This window comes from Canis lupus, chromosome 28 (genome assembly GCF_048164855.1).
Source record: "Canis lupus baileyi chromosome 28, mCanLup2.hap1, whole genome shotgun sequence".
Lineage (NCBI taxonomy): Eukaryota > Metazoa > Chordata > Mammalia > Carnivora > Canidae > Canis > Canis lupus.
In genome coordinates, this window is record NC_132865.1 from 27,437,673 (window position 1) to 27,456,764 (window position 19,092).

Here is a 19,092-nt window from a genome sequence, read left to right on the forward strand (position 1 = left end):
GAGAGAGAGAGAGAGACCCCTGGGTGACTCAGTGGTTGAGCATTTGCCTTCAGCTCGGGTCATAGTCCCGGGGTCCTAGGATCGAGTCCTGCAATGGGCTCCCCACAGGGAGCCTGCTTCTCCCTCTGCCTATGTCTTCCTCTCTCTTTGTGTCTCTCATGATAAATAAATAAAATTTAAAGAAAAAAGTCTTTAAGATGTACATTAAGATGCTAATGATACTGTTTTGGAATGGCTGGATTACAGGTGACTTTTAGTTACCTCCATTTTGTAATGTCTCTACAATGAATATAGATTTCTAAAACCTAATCTAATCATTTAGGCATTTCTTCTTTAACATACATTTTTTTTAAAGATTTTATTTATTTATTTATTCATGAAAGACACAGAGAGAGAGGCAGAGACACAGGCAGAGAGGGAAGCAGGCTCCCTGTGGGGAGCCTGATGTGGGACTTGATCCCGGGACTCCAGGACCATGACCTGAGCCAAAGGCAGATGTTCAACCCCTGAGCCACCAGGCATCCCTTTAACATACATTTTGAGTCCCTACTAATTAAAGGAATTTGGCAAGTGCTGGACATTTAAGGAAGAGAAAGACATGGTCCTTCCCAGCAGAAGGTCGTGGAATAGTGCCACCGTCTGCCACATTACACAGGATTTTCACACTGCATGCCAAGTATAGTAGAGGCATCAAAACCAGTGAGAACACCGTAGAGAGAGCCCTAACTGCCTACAGAAGTTGGACAGGGCCTCAGGCCTTTTACCCTCCAATGTTTTACCCCCAAGGAAAAATGGATCCTAAATGGCCACACTATTTTATGCTGGAAGTTAGTAAGATCCATAACCCACTTTCTAGAAAACCCACTTTAGTTATAGGGCTCACAGATTAAAAAAGCAAAGTAACAATGTAGGGTAAAAGTCCACTGAATCTCCTGCCAAAAGTTATTCAGATACTTGTTTTATCTGCTTCCTTCAGTCGTTGAACCTCGACCAAAAGGCATCTCACGTTGGTTTGTTTTGTTTTTGCTCTACACGCAGTTTTTTTTAGAAAAGCCAAGCCTTTGTAATCAAAACTCTGAATAGCAAGGAGCACTGAGGCTATTTGGTCTGTTCTGGGCCTGGGGATGTAACTATCACAGACTGCTTCTGCACTATTCCAGTGCATTGTCACTGTTTGTGGTTTGCTTTCCATTTTGAGAGTTTCTAAATGTGTTTAGAGAGTTTAAAGTGTTTGTGGTGGCTTAAAATTCAATGTCTTCCCCAATTTCACTGCATTTGTGAGGTCACCTTGTTATTAAACTAACAACACCAAGTAGGGATACTTCCTAACATCAATAAATGGAATTCAGAAACAAAAAATCTGAGTACTGGATGAAAAACCTGTATGATTGGGGTTTTTCCCCCCCTATCTCTTCCCTGAATTCTTGTTGGTTAGAATGGTTTTATCTTTGATTCTGTGGCCTTATTTAGAGCACTTCCTCCTACCTCATATATTGAGGTACGATGGTAAATGAAAAACCTCACTGGTGTCTTGGCAAATGAGGCCTCCCGAGGTCAAGAGGCAATTGTGTGGTCAAGAGGGGGGATCCCTGGGTGGCGCAGCGGTTTGGCGCCTGCCTTTAGCCCAGGGCGCGATCCTGGAGACCGGGGATCGAATCCCACGTCGGGCTCCCGGTGCATGGAGCCTGCTTCTCCCTCTGTCTATGTCTCTGCCTCTCTCTCTCTCTGTGTGACTATCATAAAAAAAAAAAAAAAAAAAAAAAAAAACAGCTTTAAAAAAAAAGAGGCAATCAACATCAAATCATCTTGTGAAAAAGTTAGCCCTTTTCTAGTTTGCTTTCAACCTTATGAAGTCAAGGACTGAGTATCCTCTGTCCATAACACTTGCTAATCTTCCTTTTAGTTCAAGAATAGGTTCTCAGCTTAAGTTTTCAGCAGACTAGCACATTTAGCTAGAATTTAATATGGTGTATTTAATGTGGTATTTAATCTATGTGGTGGTAATTTATTTATCTAAAAGAAGTGGGCCCATTTAAAGAAGGATGCAAAGAAAATAGTATGAGCATATGTTTCATGGATATGGCCAAAAATTTTACCAATGGATTCTGAAGAAGTAAAGTTTGGGAATATCAGTAATTTGGAAAAATTGTAGGCTGGGTCTTTGTAATTTGGGGATGGTTGCAAGTCATAACATAGCTATATCTCAGTATTCTCATCAATGGATAGGCTAAGTTATATGTGATTCACAATAATAGCTATCATTAATAGAACCTTTCTTTTAAAGTTGACATGCTCCTAAATATTTTATATATTTATATTGAGTCTTCACAACCACCCAATGAGGGATTAGCCCTACTTTGCAGAAAATGGAGCCAAGTTACAGAAAGATTTTGCCCCAGAAATATCCATTGAGTGGGGTGGAAATCAATCAAATCCAGATAGGCTCCCGATCTTGTGCTCTTAGCCTCCAAGATTATCAACCTAGGTTCTCTAGAAGCATTGCAATATTTGTTTTGAATTCCAGAGTCTCATATGTTCATCCACTTCCCCTAGATTACCTTCCAGCAATACCATTTTATTTTATAGAAATAGCTTCAGCTATTAGCATCCTCATTCATGCATCCTTGGAAGTTTGACAGTTGATGGCTTTACAGTATGGAATCTACCAATCACTTACTTGACTCTCCCATATCTCATTCAGCAGAGATTGCAACATGCATTTTGGAGAGTTAAATTTTTAGAAAAAATGTACACTATCTGATAGATAAAACATGGGTAAAGTATTTCAACACCTCTCACTAAACTGATTTTTTTTTAAAAACTGCTTTTAACATTACCTTCTTATGATATGGCTATTATTATATCACAAGAAAAATAATTATTACAGAGTTGCCAGTGACTAGCAAAGGCTAGAACAAAATAAGAGGAATTGAATACTAAGTTCCTACTTCACAAAAATATAGCAATAGTAATGAGGAGGGGAGGGCATTGAAACACTGCTTAGCAAGCTCAGCAGTTAAGTAACATGTTAATGACATGTGTTGAGAAAAGATGTGAGTATATCCTGCAGGATTGTGAATAAATCATTCTGGAAGTTGCATGTTTATTTTGGGATTTGAGCAGAGTGTTATGTGACCAGGACAGGTACATTCAGCAAATATCATTGTATTTCTGTTGAGCAACAGTATTCCTTTGGTGAGGGTATATGGACACTAGATACAGAGGGAAGAGAAGCAGATGCATGGATGAGGGTGTTAAATTCAATAGAGGTTAATGATAAGGAACAATGAATTACAGAAGCTTCTGAAAATCTGTAATCAAAATAAGAAGTGAGCTACAAGTAGAAACTGTAATCCATAATAACGCCATCACAGTGTATCTTAATTATTTGTTTGTATATAGCTAACACCTACCTCCATCAACCCTGAGCTCTCACAAGAAAATCCTGGGACTCTTATTCTTCCTTGTGCCCTTGTCATGTGGAGTAATGTCCGACACAAATTGAGTACAGAGTAATTGTTTGAATTAATAAATTGATTGATTCAGTGATTAATGGATGACCCAACTAAGTGAGATTGCTACAAGTAGCCAAAATTTATTTGACATCATTGGCATCTAAAGGGAGTCATATAACAGGATAAAACACAATTTCAGGACCCCCTGTGATGGTGACCAAATTAAGGTAGAAGATTTTCAGGAACAAAAACATGCATATTAGTATAAAACAAATACATACCTAAATGATTTATATGAAAGTTGATATTACATGTATGTTGCAACAATTCATTTTAATATATTCATTTTTTAAAAATCACTATCACTAATGTTGGAGAGCAGTATATTTAAAAAATCTTCCTGATGGTTCTGTGATGAATCCAGGGTCAAGTACTATTGGATTAAAATTGGGGAGAAGAAAAATAACAGGAAGACACATTTAAGGATCATTCAACAAGGTAGACAATAGGTAGAAAGTAGGATAATGGGTCGTGACCCAATAGTGGGACTTGAAATGGATTTAGTGGCTTCTGGCAAACATTTAAAAATTTAAATAGAAAATAGCAGAGTACATAACACATAATAAGAATAAATATTGTTTTCTGTCTCTATATATGTATATATCCATATATGTATATGCATATCATAGTGTACATGTTTGACAAAAAGGTGTTTATAAAACATTGGTTTAGGATGATGGGAGTATATATCAACATTTTTATTTTGCAGTGTGAGATCTGCAAAGTATCATATAGTCCATTAATAAGACCATTCTTGGGGCACCTGAGTGGCTCAGTTGGTCAGGCATCTGCCTTTGGCTCAGGTCATAATCCCAGGGTCCTGGGATTGAGCCCCGTATCAGGTTTCTTCTTCAGTGGGTAGCCTGCTTCTCTCTTTGCCCCTCATTCCACTTGTGCCCTCTCTCTCTGTCATGCTCTCTCTCTCTCTCTCTCTCTCAAATAAATAAATAAAATCTTAAAAAGAAAAAGAACAGTCTCTTTTTGTTTAGCTATTGTTTCAGTCATCTTTGGCTAGGTTACACTACAGTGACAAAGTAGCTAGGTGGCTTACAACTGAAAGATTATTCATTGTTCAATCTTTTTGTTCAACGTGAGTCATAGTCTTCATTCCAGCTTCCAAATCTAAGGAGAATCTCCGTGTGGGATATTTTTAAAACTGTGTAGATAGGAAGAGAACATAGTAGAACTATATGATGGTTCATAAAGCTTCTGGTGGGCAGTAGGATGTGTCACTGCTCTCAATTTACTGGCCAAGGAAAGTCACATGGTTAAGCCTGGCATCAATAAGGCATCAATGAATAGTGCCCCCGAGGAAGAACAGTGGGTATTTTGAACAGTATGGCAATTTATCACAGCCCTTAAGCAATTTCCTTGAAATTTTATGTTTGAGGGATATCGAGTCCTCGTACTTATTTTTTGTAGGAGTTAACTGAGATTTTGGTAAGAATTAGTTTGCCTGAGTCCTTTTGGGTAAATACTGCTGGTCTCTCTCAGAACTGGGATGCCACAAATCATTCAGTCTTCTGTCACTTTGCTACAAACAATGCAGCCCTCTGAATTGATGCTATTGTAGTTGAAAACTTTGTGAGACTCAGATGTCCTCATCTTTTCCTGTTCTTCAGATACCTAATGTTTGGCCTTGTATTAAACTTTGATCTACTGAAGGTGATTTTTAAAAGCAAACATTAAACTAGACTAAGATTCAATTTAAGAAATTTTCTAGAGATACTCTTGGAATCTGGAAATGCAGAATAGGTATGGATAGGTGGTAGAATTTGGAACTCTTTAGCTACCAAACTCTGGCTGGTACCAACTGGCTCATTTTGTTTCCAGAGAATTAATGTTGTTTCCAAAAATTAGCTCTCGTATGGCTCATTCAGGTAACCAGCATTGAATATGGAAATTAGATTTTTGTTCATACAAGTTTATTACATTATAGTTTATGAATCATAGTGGCTATGTGCCAGACTCCCTTTCAAGCTAAGCAACCTCTTCGCTATGTTATTCCAGCTGAGTCTTTTATTTGAAGTGTTTCTTCATCTTGGCTCATTTAGCCACAGACAGAAGTTGCCCTATGGGAGATAACATCTTATGTTTATTTACTTTATAGGATGATCACCTTTGGGCTCATTGCAAGAGCAGAACATATCAGAAAAGAGAAAAATCTGATTTCAGAAAGTCAGGACTCCGTTAACCTTGACATGTGCCTATCTTTCTTTGAGTAGTGTGATACAGAGAAAACAAATCATTGGATTGGGAGTCAGGAAACCTGGACTCTGATCTCTTTTGCTGGTTTGTTGTGGTGTGACTGGACAAGTTATTTTACTTCTCTGCTTCTGTTTTCTTATTTGTAAAACACATGATGAGTCTCCCCAAACTTCCAGTTTCAAGACCCTATTCTACTTACGGAGTTTTGTGGAAGTCATAGATGGCTCAGCATAATCGTTAAAGGAGTTTTCTGTTTAGAAAATATGAAATAAAAATATATTTCCTCATATTTAGAAATGGTACGAAAAACAGAAAACCTACTGTTTAAGTTCTGTTAAATGATCCTTGCTTTTTCTCTGCTTAATGACAAATTCAAATTTAATTTTTGGCATGATACATTTTTTAAAGACTTGTCTGATAATTGAGATATTTAACTAATCATACAAAATATCTTTTTTTTTTCCAGCAGGCTCATTGAGATATTTACATATCATTAAATTCATTCACTTTAAGTGTACAGTTTGATGGGTTTATTAAATTGATACAGTTGTGCACCCATCATCGTAGTCCAGTTTATTTATTTATTTATTTATTTATTTATTTATTTATTTATTAAAGATTTTACTTATGTATTAGAGACAGAGAGAGAGAGGCAGAAACACAGGCAGATGGAGAAGCAGGCTCCATGCAGGGAGCCCGACGTGAGACTCAATCCCAGGACTCCAGGATCACACCCCCGGCTGAAAGCAGCACTAAACCGCTGAGCCACCGGGGCTGCCCCATAGTCCAGTTTAGAATACTTCCATCATCCAAAAAGTTTCCTTATGGTTCTTTGCATTTAATTCCTGTTCCTACCCCCAATCCCAAGGGAGAACTAACTTGCCTTCTGCCTCAATTTTTATCTTTTCTGGAAATTACATATAACTAAAATTATGTGCCTGGCTTCTTTCTCTTAGCATAATGCTTTTGGGGTTTATCAGTACTGTTGCATACATCAGTGAGTTGTTCCTTTTTCGTTGCTGAATAATATTCTGTTATACAGCTATCCCAGCTTTTGTTTATCTACTCACTAGCTGATAGACATTTGAATTGTTTCTCATTTTGGCTATTATGATGAATGCACCTGTGAACATTCACATATGAGTCTTTGTGTGGACATATGGTTTTACTTCTCTTGGGTGAAGAGATACCTAGAATTGGAATTGCTGGATTGTACTATTAGTGTATTTTTAACATTATAAGAAATTGCTTGCCTGTTTTCCAAAGTGATTGTACTATTTCATATCCCCACAGGCAGTGTATCAAAGTTCCAATTTTTCTTCATCTTTGCCAACAGTACATTCTTTTTGATTTTTTTCCATTTTAGCAAGTGAGTAGTAGTATCTCATTTTAGTTTTTAATTTCCATTTCCTTAAAAATTAGTGATGTTCAGCATCTTTTCATGTGTCTGTTGGCCATTTGTATATCTTCTTTGGTGAAATATTTATTCAGATTTTTTGCTCATTTTTATTGGATTGTCTCCTTATTGCAGAATTATAAGACTTCTTTACGTATTTGTCCCTAATTTTTAAGAGATTATCCCTGCTATTAGCATGCATGTGTATGCACTCTCACACACATATATAATATGCATTTATTTACTTACATAAAATTGTATATATATACATACTTACATGAAATCCTTTGGAAATAACAGAGTAGAACTTTTAATTCTGGGAAAGAAGCAGAATTAATTTTAAATGGTCGTTAACAATCATTAAACGAATATTTTGAGTAGTCACCTATAAGCTCTCAATATGTAGAATGGTCATTTACAAATCAAAAAATGGTTTCTGTTTTTTTAGTTTGTACCCTATTTAAGGAGAAAAAAACACCTTCTATAAATGTGTGAGTCCTGTCAAAATTATGTATTTCTGAGGAGGGATGAAGAAGTATCTGAGGAACTAGAAGGAGAGAGCTACAAGTCCTTTTTTAATGCTTTTTACTCTACCAGGAATTAAAACATCTGCTATATGAAGGGTGGTCTGTGGAAAGAATTAATGTTTTTCTGACATTGGCATCACTTTAAGTCACGATTCAAAATAAAGTTGCATGTGCACATGTGTGTTCCTGTGTGTGCATGCATGTGCATGCATGTGCACACATACACACACTTCCCCCATGAGAAAAAAGAATATATCTGTACTTCAGGTTTTTCTGCCAATTCTTCCTATTCCTTCCAGCCCTGAAACAAGATAATATCACTTATAGGAGTGTTGGACTAATTTTGGGAACAGTGAAATAATAAAATCCCTTACTCCACCCTGCAATTCTGACAAATTTGCAAACTGTACAACCCATCATCTGTTCCTCTTTCTGACCTCTTATGCCAGACTTTCATATTGTGATATCTTCCATCTATTCTCACCACTGTACGTAGAAATGAACTCTAAAATTTTTTATAACAAACATGACTGCAAGTGATTTTGGCAATAATCTCCAAAAAACTATAATTAAGACAAATTCAAAATTGGTTAATGTTAACTCTTTACAGAAAATGTGTTTACATATAGTTGTATACAGTGTTCTATTCCCAGAGTTCCCAAAGCAAAATTAAAATTCACGAAAAGTTATAGCCTCATCCATTTAAGTAGCAAAGATAAGTCGTTCATTAAAATGACTAGGTCCCTTTCCAGTTACAATATGGTGAAGTCCATCAGCCCCACCAACACCCACGCAGCAGTGTCTCTCATGAATAAATAAATAAAATATTTTTAAAAAGCTAAGGATCATGAGACACTTAGGAAAGTTCCATCTTAAAAGAGAAAAAGCACAGCAGAGAAACAAAAAGAAGAGCCTTGTAGGAAACACAATTTGGAGACAGAAAAAACAACTCCCCCAAAATTATACTTAGTAGTCTTAGATAAGAGAAGAAATTGCATTCATAAAACAAGAATGGAATTTAATTTGTATAATGTATAATCAGAGAGCACAAAAGAACTCTGAGAAATTAGAAATCTAAAACTACAAATAAAATAATCTGTGAAAGAGATTAAGCCAAGAAAGTCTCTCATTAAATGGAGCAAAAGAAAAATTGATGGAAAATAGGAGAGCTATATGAAAATTGCAAGACCATATGTCTGACCATATTGAGAGAGATTTTAGAGAGTACTAAAAGAGATTGATAGGAATTAGTGGTGGGTTCACAGAAAACAAAGCAAACACAAAAATGAAGAAATTGAGCACGCTTTAATAATGATTATGGTATAAATACTGAAAATTGACTTTACAAAACAGTGGGAGAATGCACATAAGAGAGGATAGCATGAGCAAAGGACATTTGCAGTGTATTATGTTTAAAATAAGTAAGAGGTTATCTTCAATTTTAGAAATTGCAAACCTTAGTGATTTCTGTGTATAAATATGATGCCGAGTCTTATATGTTCCATGTTGTAATATTAGTGATGATGGATTTCCTGAGGGAGTCATATGCTCCTTTTATGTAGTGGCCTAAAATCATAGGGCAAAGTTAGGAACCAATCTTTGGAAACGAATAGTATTTTTCCCTTTGAAAAGCCCTCTCATTCATGACAAAATCAAAACATTGCCCTTCTCAGTGCCATGTGCTATGTTATAAATACAGAGATACTATTAACTTTTCCTATGCTAAGAGTTGACTCAATGTAAAATATGGTTATGAATTTTTGCATTCTGAAGCAGATGTAGCATATGGTCATCAGGCCTTTTACTAGCTTCCCACCTCGGCGAACTGGAGTACCCTTGTATTGCCTTTTCTATGGTTCTGGTAAGCTGTGCTTGATTATTTCAGTCTAAACCTTCAGAATGTGAAACTTCGTGTCTTAATTGGCTTTACTTGTTGAAATGTCACTTGATAACTTGACTATGCATTTATGTGGGCATTGATCTCTATATTGTCATTACCAAGGCTTTCTGGGTTAGCCTTCTGGTATGATTCAGTTTCCACAAAACTGTGGGTTCTGAGTTTTGATTAAACATTTCAAAATCAAGCAATTTAATCAAATGTAAGAAATGATGAGTTAATGGAATTGATATCTCTTCCATGAAGTCCAATCAAATCTCATCTGTAAAATAAATTAGCAACTGATCATCTCAGAAATTACAAATTCAGTTGCATGATTTTCTATTTTAATTAAAGAGTTGAAATAACTTTCAATTATGAATCGATTTCCCTCTTTCAGAATTGTCTAGGCTGTTTAAACATTCTTGACTGACTTTCTCCTAAGATGCAGTGCTCTTCTGAGCCACTTTTGATCCTTTAAGTGTGTTTGCCCAGAGAATACAAAGCCCGAAAAGCTAGAGTTACTTTCCAAGTGGATATATGGTTCTGGTGCCCCATCCCCTGACCAGCGAATCATAGATTGTAGCCTAAACTAATACCTAAATTAGGCAAGGAAGTATGCAAGCAAATGAAAAAAAAATCTTAAAAATTGGTACTCAGTTGAAAACTTAGGGCACCTGGATGGCTCAGTGGTTGAGCATCTACTTTTGTCTCAGGTTGTGATCTTCAAGTCCTGGGATCCAGTCCCACAGGGAGCCTGTTTCTTCCTATGCCTGTGTCTCTGCCTCTCTCTTTCTCTCATGAATAAATAAAATCTTAAAAAAAAAAAAAAAAACTTTTAGGAAAGAGAAATCAGGAGAGAACCACAATTGGATTTGTATTTTAGGTGATCTCAGGTAGTGATATGGAGATCAATAATAATAATAACAGTTAACGTTCTGAGTGCTTCCTGCATGCAACTCATTGCCTGCAGTTCTTTACATGCATCAACTTATTTTTTTACATGAAGAATGCACAGCAGAATATCCATTTTACAGGTGAGAAACTCGAGGCACAAATTGGTTAAGTAAATTGGCCAAAGTCAGCAAACTACTGGTGGTTGGTAGTCTGAACCATGCAGTGTGGCAAGATCAATCAGGAAGCTATTGCAATAGTGCACATGAGAATGGATGAGGGCTTGAACTAGGCCCTGCAAACCGAGGGTCAACTTCATAAAAAAACATCTTCCAGTGTTGTCGTCATTGTGGGGCATGCCTGAGACTCAGTTAAATTCTAAGTGATAATTACTGTGTTGGTGTGTATGTGTGTGTGTGTGTGTGTGTGTGTGTGTGTGTTTTAAACTATGTCTTGACATTATTCCAGTGGTGCCAACCTGGGCATTCCTCCCAGATTTTTTTTTTTTTAAAAAAAGCTCAATCATAGACTTCTCTGAAATCCTACATAGATGTGGTTTGGCTTCTTATCCAAAGAAGCACTTATAAATAACTCAGTTGATCAAGGCATTAGTACAAATCTGCTAATGGAACGGAGTTTACAAGGCACGTTCCACAGACAAAGCTTTATTCAGATCATACAATCACATAGATGAACTGACAACCAGAGGTTCAACTGAAATATGGCTTGAAAAGTTACACTTTCAGGTGTGAGGATATAGGCATGTTTATATTGGTTTTGCTATGATTCCATGCTAATAACGGAGAAATTTGTGACCATCATTGCTTGCTGTTACATTTAATGCTTTGATCAAAAGTGCTTGAACAGTGATATCTTTCCTACCAGGAAACTAAATCAAGTTTTTTTTTTTAATCAAGTTTTAAGTCAATTGCCATCCTGATAGAGCCAAAACATTTCAAGAGTAAAGACTGCAAAGGTAACAGAACTTTCTAGAGTAGTACAAAAGTTATCAAAGAGCAGAGGGTTGGATCACTGAAAAAGTGGCTTTTTTATCTAGGGATTTTTCATTTATTCTCTGTGAGGCAGAGGTTGTATGAACACCAGATGCCAATCACACAGCACCAGTGGATTTGCAAGATTATAAGACTGGGGGAAAGTGAAGGTTAAGCACAGGGTACAATAGAGATTACTTATGGTAATGAATTGTATATTTTTTCTAGACAGAGTTGGATTAATGTCCATCCTGAAAAGAGATTACAATAGTTCTGAATCTTGCAGCAAACAATTAAGCAGATCATCCATGTTCAACATGTGAATCAAAAGTCCTAAAGAATATATGATTTATCATATACAAGGAGAAAAATTAGCCCACTACCTAACTGTAAGCACGAGATACCCTGGGGTGTTGTGAGGCAATGGAAGCAGTGTGCTCTGTGCCACAAAGTTTCTTTGTCCGAGTGCAGCCTTGAAGAGATCGGGGAACTCAGTTGTCACAGTCCACTAGTTACAACCCCATTGGTAAAGAGCATTCCTACCTTTCATGGCTGTCACAGAAGTCAACTCTGCCTGCCTCATTAGTATGTCACCTGGCCTCTGGTGGAAGTAATGAGGTATCCCAGGTGGCACTGCGTGTCCATATTTTGTGCGGTTACAGAATCTGACCCCAATGTCTGTTCTTCATTTTTGGGATGTGGGTGAGGAGAGTGCTGTTTGTCCTTATGGTGAATCTCAGGCTGATTCTTTACTCACCCGATTAGGAATGTTGAGCTCATTTTTTAAATCTGTCTTTGATTCATTTGTAGAGTATACTTTTTTGCCATCGACTACTTTTTTAGAAGATAGTACCTTCTGTACGTGGCTTTCATCTGACCACCAAAAGAGCATTTTTTTTTCACACTGAGAATGGCACATTGCTTCTGAGATTCTTCCCCCAAATGTTATCACCTCAATCTTATCACGAGAAAACATCAGACAACCCAAATTGAGGGACGTTCTACAAAATGATTGGCAAATATCCTTCAAAAGCAGTATGCTTGTGCCATGCAAATTAGAAGATACCAGTAACCAAACCCCCATAATCTTACTACCCAGCAATAATGACCATCGACATCTTCAGGTATACCAGATCTTTCTCTGTGTGTTTATATTCCTTCCCACATTTTTTGGGGGAGGGAAACAATATTATGCTGTTGTGCTTATGGTTACTTAACTACTTAACTAACTTCTTTATTCTTTATTCACTTAAAGATATATTGTAGACAAATTTCTTTGAAAAGTCAATATTGACCTACTCTTTGAGTGTCATATGGTGACCTATGGTGTCTCTGTCTATGGAAAAGGACTCAAAGCAGATAATCTCACAGCCTTCACATTATGCCATTGCTTCTACCTGCCCCTCTTCATACTGTGAAGCCAGTGGACACCATTAGCTCAGTCCACCAGAGTCTTTGTCCCAGGGGAGTAACTCCATGTAAGGCTTTTAGCTCTTCATCTTCATGAGGTGCATTCATTCATGGAATTATCATGATTTGCTCTAATACACCTTTCAGTGAGATTGAGGATGAGAAATGTCTTGATGGAGAGCCCCGGTGGATCAGCGGTTTAGCGCTGCCTTCAGTCCAGGGCATGATCCTGGAGACCCGGGATCAAGTCCCACGTCAGGCTCCCTGCATGGAGCCTGCTTCTCCCTCTGCCTGTGTCTCTGCCTCTCTCTCTCTCTCTGTCTGTCTCTCATGAATAAATAAAATCTTAAAAAGAAAGAGAGAGGGAGATGTTTTGAGCAGGTTTTCATGCTAAGGACAAGTGATTCACTTCACAAGAAGTGAATATGGTTATGTTCTGCTCAGTACTGCTTTCCTTGATCCTTTAAGTTGTCTATCAAAAGGGATCTGCTCACCAGAGTATAAAACATTACTGTCAGACTCCATACATCCACCATGAAGCCTTCTTACTTTTGGCCTTGGAAAGAGTTCCAAGGAATCATAAGGAAGCTGCCACACGTTATCCAACTTATTGCCAAAGGAGAATTCATTGCTGTAGCCAAAGTCTGCAGCCTTGATGTTCATGTCAGTTTCCAATAGTTAGTTTTCTGCCTTTAAGTCTATGGACAATACCTTTTTGGTGGCAATATTTTGCAGCAGACATTCTCAGCAGAATTTGCCTGGGGTCTCTTTCTCTTTCATGCTGCCATGATCCACCAGGTAATTGGATAGCTCTTCCCTACCAGCTATTGACAAGGTAGACTGTTTCTGTCTCCATCACTTCAAATAATTTCAAAATGTTGGTGTGATCCAAGGCCCTCATTATTTTGACTTTATAGGGTAGTTAACAAGATTGACTTGTTAATGATTGTCATGATCATCTCTTTCCCAATCAGATGTGTTGGGCCAATTTTACCTTGGCAAATATATCCTTGCCGATGGTAGTTGCCAATAAGGGTCTTTTCCTCAGCAGAGATGGCCGAGAGGCCTGGCAGTGTGTTGCACTTACTTGGAAGCAGCGTGTCCCAACATCAGCTTAAACCTGGGAAAAGCTGGGGAGAAAGTTGATCCAAATTACTTGAAAATCACTTTCAAGGCCAACTTGAAAAAACTGATCTTTATGATGGAATTGACATAATGCCAAAGAAAAATAAAGGTAAAAAAAATTAACAAATTAAATTTTAAAAATGCAAAAAAAAATAAAGAAAATAAAAAGATTAAAAGAAACTTCTTTTATTATCAAGCTTTTTCAGTTTTTCTTTAAAGTAAAAAAAAAAAAAATATATATATATATATATATATATATATATATATATATATATATATATGCAAAATAGATAAAAGCCCTGCAGTGCCAAGGAAGAAACTAACTTGGATCAAAGTCCCCTCAGGTCATTGAAAACCAGCTTCCTGATCTAGAACGTACAAAATCCTCAGTCCTGCCAAGGTCTTAATAGGTGCTTTAGGATTCCTTAACAATGGCTCCTTGTGAGGTCATAGCAAGAAATGGGCCTCTTGCAGCTGGGGATAATCCACAGCAATTTTCTCACTTTATGAATTACCCTATACCCTCAAAAACTTTTTTTCAATTTAAATTCCAGGTAGTTAACATACAGTGTAATATTGTTTCAGGTGTACAATATAGTGATTCAACACTTCCAGGGATCCCTGGGTGGCGCAGTGGTTTGGCGCCTGCCTTTGGCCCAGGGCGTGATCCTGGAGACCCGGGATCGAATCCCACGTCGGGCTCCCGGTGCTTGGAGCCTGCTTCTCCCTCTGCCTATGTCTCTGCCTCTCTCTCTCTCTGTGACTATCATAAATAAATTTAAAAAAAAAGAAAAACACTTCCATACATAACCCAATGCTCATCAGGTCAAGTGTGCTCCTTAATCACCCCACTTATTTAACCCATCCCTCCAGCCATCTCCTCTCTGGCAACCATCAGATTAGAACTCTTTACTCTGAAAAAAGTACTGTATTTTTAATCAATTTACGCACTGCCCACTACCGATACTTTAGAATTGCCCGTCTTTTTTTAAATGTACTTTTTTGAAAAATGGAAACTTCATATCAGTTTCCTGCTTAAAACTTATTATTATATATAGATATCTATATCCATATAGACAAATACACTTTATTTTATAGAGCAGTTTGAGGTTAATAGAAAAATTGAGAGGAAATCGTAGAGCTCCCTTATACCCCCTCCTCATCTGCCTACTCCTGTAGTTTTCACAAATATTAATATCAGTAGTATAGTATATTTGTTACAGATGAGCCAACATTCACACATTAGTATCAACTAAAGTCCTAGTTTACATCAGGGATCATTTTTGTGTTGTATATTATACGGGTTTTAACAAATGCATAATGACATAGATGCATCATTGCAGTAACATACGGAATAGTTTCACTGCCCTAAAAATCCCATGTGCTACACCGATTCATTCCTCTTTCCCCCAAACCCCTGACAACTACTGATCTTTTAATAATCTCCATAGTTTTGGCTTTTCCAGAATGTCATATAGTTGTAATTACAGTATGTAGCCTTTTCAGATTGGCTTCTTTCACTTAGCAATATGTGGTTAAGGTTCTTCCGTGTCTTTTTGTGGCATGATAGTGCATTTTTTTTATCACTGAATAATATTCTACCAACCAGATTTACCACAGTTTGTTTATCCATTCACCAATTGAAGGATATCTTGATTGTTCCCAAGTTTTGGCAATTGTGAATAAAGTTGCTATAAACATTTGTGTGCAGGTTTTTGTGTGGACACAAGTTTTCAACTCATTTGGGTAAATACCAAGGATCACAGTTGCTGGGTCATATGGTAAGAGTATGTTTAGTTTTATGAGAAACTGCCAAACTGTCTTCCACAGTAGCTGTACCATTTTGCATTCCCACCAGCAAGGAGGGGTTCTGTTGTTCCACATTTTTGTCAGCATTTGGGGCAGTCAATGTTTTGAGTTTGGCCATTCTAATAGGTATGTGGTGGTAGCTCATTGTTGTTTTAATTCCCTGATAATACATGATGTGGGGCATCTTTTCATATATTTACTTGCCAGCTGTATGTCTTCCGTGGTAAGGTGTCTGTTCAGATCTTTTGCCCATTTTTTAATTGTTTTTTTTTTCCTCCTATTTTTGAGTTTTAAGAGTTCTTTGTGTATGTTGGTTATTAGTCCTTTATCAGGTATTTGTTTTGCAAAGATTTCTCTCCTGGTATCAAGCATGGGGTTCCATTCTCTTAACAGTATATTTTGCAGAACAGAATTTTTTAACTTTGATGAAGTTTTTTCTTTTCTTTCATGGGTTGTACATTTGATTTTGTATCTAAAAACTCATTGCCAGCCCCAAGATCAACTAGATTTTCCTTATGTTATTTGCTAGGAGTTTTATAGTTTTGCACTTTACAATTAGATCTCTGATCTATTTTGAGTTAATTTTTGTGAAAGGTATAGAATTGTGTCTATAGTTATATTTTTGCAGGAGGATTCCCAGTTGTTCTACCACCATTTGTTGAAAAGGCTATCCTTTTTCCATTGAATAACTTTGCTCCTTTGTCAAAGATCAATTGACTATATTTGTGTTGGTCTGTTTTGGGGCTTTCTCTTCTGTTCTACTGATATGCTTGTCTATTTTGTCACCAATACCGCACTGTCTTGATTACTGTTGCTTTTAGTAAATATTGAAGTTGAATGATGTCAGTCTTCCCACTTTGTTCTTCTCCTTCAATATTACATTGGCTAATCTGGATCCTTTCCCTTCCCATATAAACTTTAGAATCAGTTTGTCAATGTCCACAGAACTATTTTCTGGGATTCTGATCAGGATTGTGTTGAATCTATAGATCAGGTTGAGAACTGACATCTTGACAATATTGAGTCTCCCTGCTGATGTGGATGAGTTAACTTTCCTTTATTTAAATTTTATTTGATTCCTTCCATCACAGTTTTATAGTTTTTCTTATGCAGACTTTATACATATTTTGTATACCAAGTATTTCAGTTTTATGGGTGCCAATGTAAGTGGTCTTGTTTTTTTATTTCAAATTCCACGTATTCATTGCTGGAAAATAGAAAAGCAATTTACTTTTGTGTATTAACCTTGTATTCTGCTACCTTGCTAAAATTGCTTATTAGTTACAAGAGGGTTTTTTGTTGATTCTTTGAAACTTTTTTATAGACAGTCATGTCATCTGCAATAAGAACAGTTTTAATTCTTCTCAATCTGTATGCCTTTTATTTCTTTTTCTTGTCTTACTGCATTAGCTAGGACTTCCAGTATAATGTCAAATAGGAGTGGTGAGAAGGGCATCTTTGCCTTATTTCGGATGTTAGCAGGAAAGTTTCTAGTTTCTCACTAATACCTACGATGTTAGCCGTAAGGTTTTTTGTAGATGTTCTATATCAAGTTGAGGAAGTTTCCTCTAATCCTAGTTTTCTGAGAGTTTTATCATGAATACGTGTTAGATTTTATTAAATGATGTTTCTGTAACTATTGATATGGTCATATTTTTCTTCTTTATCCCTTTGAGGTAATGGATTACATTAATTACATTCATTGATTTTTGAACATTGAAGCAGCCTTACATATCTGGAATAAATTTCACTTGCTTCTCATATATAATTCTTTCTATACACTGTTGAGTTCAATTTACTATTATTTTATTGAGGATTTTCACATCTATGTTATGTTTATTGATCTATAATTTTCCTTTTGGTGATGTTTTTGTCTACTTTAGTATTAGGGTAATGCTAACCTCATAGAATGAGTTAGGAAGTCTTTTCTCTGCTTCTATTTTCTGGAAGAGATTATAGAGAATTGGTAGTATTTTTTCCTTAACTGTTTGATAAAATTCACCAATGAGATCTAGAGCTGCTACCTTCTCCTTTGGAGAATTATAAATTATTGACCCTATTTATTTCCTAGATGCATATTAATTGAGATTATCTATTTCTCCTTGTGTAAACACTGCGGAGGCTCTCATAAGGCTGGGTCCTTAGATTTTATATCACAAGTTAGTTCTTGCTCAGGCTCCAGGAATGAGTCAATTACCTTTTCAGTGTCTCTCGAAGGCTGTAGAAGCAGCTTCTGCTCCCAGTAAACTATGATCTTCTGTATTCACCTGTCTCTGTAGCTTTCAGGGCAGTGGTTTACGCCCTGTGGCATCAATTTTCCAATGAATCTAAGAGGAGTTGTTGATATTCAGTTTCTTCAGCTTTTTTCTTGTGGTGAAGATGGGAGTGATGCCTTCCAAGCTCCTTTAGATAGCAGGGAAGGTTGACAAAACAGTTCATACGGAGAATAGGAGAGCAAAACCACTTATGTGCAACTGCTTCCAGCATATGAGTAGCCGGAAAAATTAATCCTGCTCTGTATATCAGCTATTTCAAATACTCTCTCCCAATCAGAATGGTAAACCTATAAGGTTGATACTATCATTATTTTCAAGTTAAAACAACAACTGCATGTCTACATAGCTCGTATACTGGATTTAAAACTTCCCAGTATTAGATAGGCACAAATGTAATTTTCTATAACTGAACTCAAATTTCTCATGAACCCCTATTTCTGCTGATGGCAGAAAACCCTATTTCTAGTGAAAAGTAGTTCCAGTCACTTTGAGTTTAAAACTTTTTATCCTTTATCTGCATATTAAATGAGATTTAGGGTTCTCCCTTCCCCTTTTCTGTTGACCTGGAGAGTCTTGTTGTACTGATGTTTGTGTGGTCATCTTTGGCTTCCCAGCATGCCTCCTGGCTAGGACTTTGAGTGTGATCCTCCAACTTTGCATCCCCTTCTCAAGTGCCCCCACTTGGTAACCCCCACCTAGCTTCCAGGCAATGCATGTGATTCTGTGTTTCGTTGGCCCCATGTAAGCTCTCACAGAGGCTTCAGATATGCCAGCACCCTGCAGTGCCTTCTACTCGCTCCTCCTTTTTTTGGATCTTCCATCTCAATCCTGCAAAGAAGCCCCTTCTCCCCGGTACCCTGAAAAACATATTGATTCTCAATTATCCAGACTTATGGGAACATATTTAGCATCCTCATGCCTGCATTGAAGTCCAGGAAGGGTAGAAAAATAGAGAATGATTCAAAAGTACAGTTGCAAGAGACACTCTGAACCAAATTATATTATCCAATTAAGTAGCTTCTAAATTAAGTCAAGGAAAGGTAAAATAGCAGCTTCAAAAGTTC

General features: G+C 36.9%; 1 protein-coding gene and 1 long non-coding RNA gene across 11 annotated transcripts in view; one reads left to right on the forward strand and one right to left on the reverse strand.

The window, feature by feature from the left end:
- Positions 1-14,363, reverse strand: part of LOC140620342 (uncharacterized) — a 67,536-nt gene extending 53,173 nt beyond the window's left edge. For 2 of the 8 annotated variants that reach the window (XR_012020132.1, XR_012020130.1), the window contains exons 1-5: positions 14,268-14,363; positions 13,813-13,948; positions 7,397-7,435; positions 3,737-3,888; positions 1,486-1,733 (exon numbers count right to left, since the gene is read on the reverse strand). This is a non-coding gene — a long non-coding RNA (uncharacterized lncRNA). The remainder of the gene's footprint in view (positions 1-1,485; positions 1,734-3,736; positions 3,889-7,396; positions 7,436-13,812; positions 13,949-14,267) is intronic. The other 6 variants (XR_012020131.1, XR_012020133.1, XR_012020134.1 and 3 more) reach the window with 4 other exon arrangements.
- CYP7B1 (cytochrome P450 family 7 subfamily B member 1) overlaps positions 1-19,092 on the forward strand; it is a 174,516-nt gene that overhangs the window by 118,879 nt on the left and 36,545 nt on the right. The window lies entirely within an intron of this gene.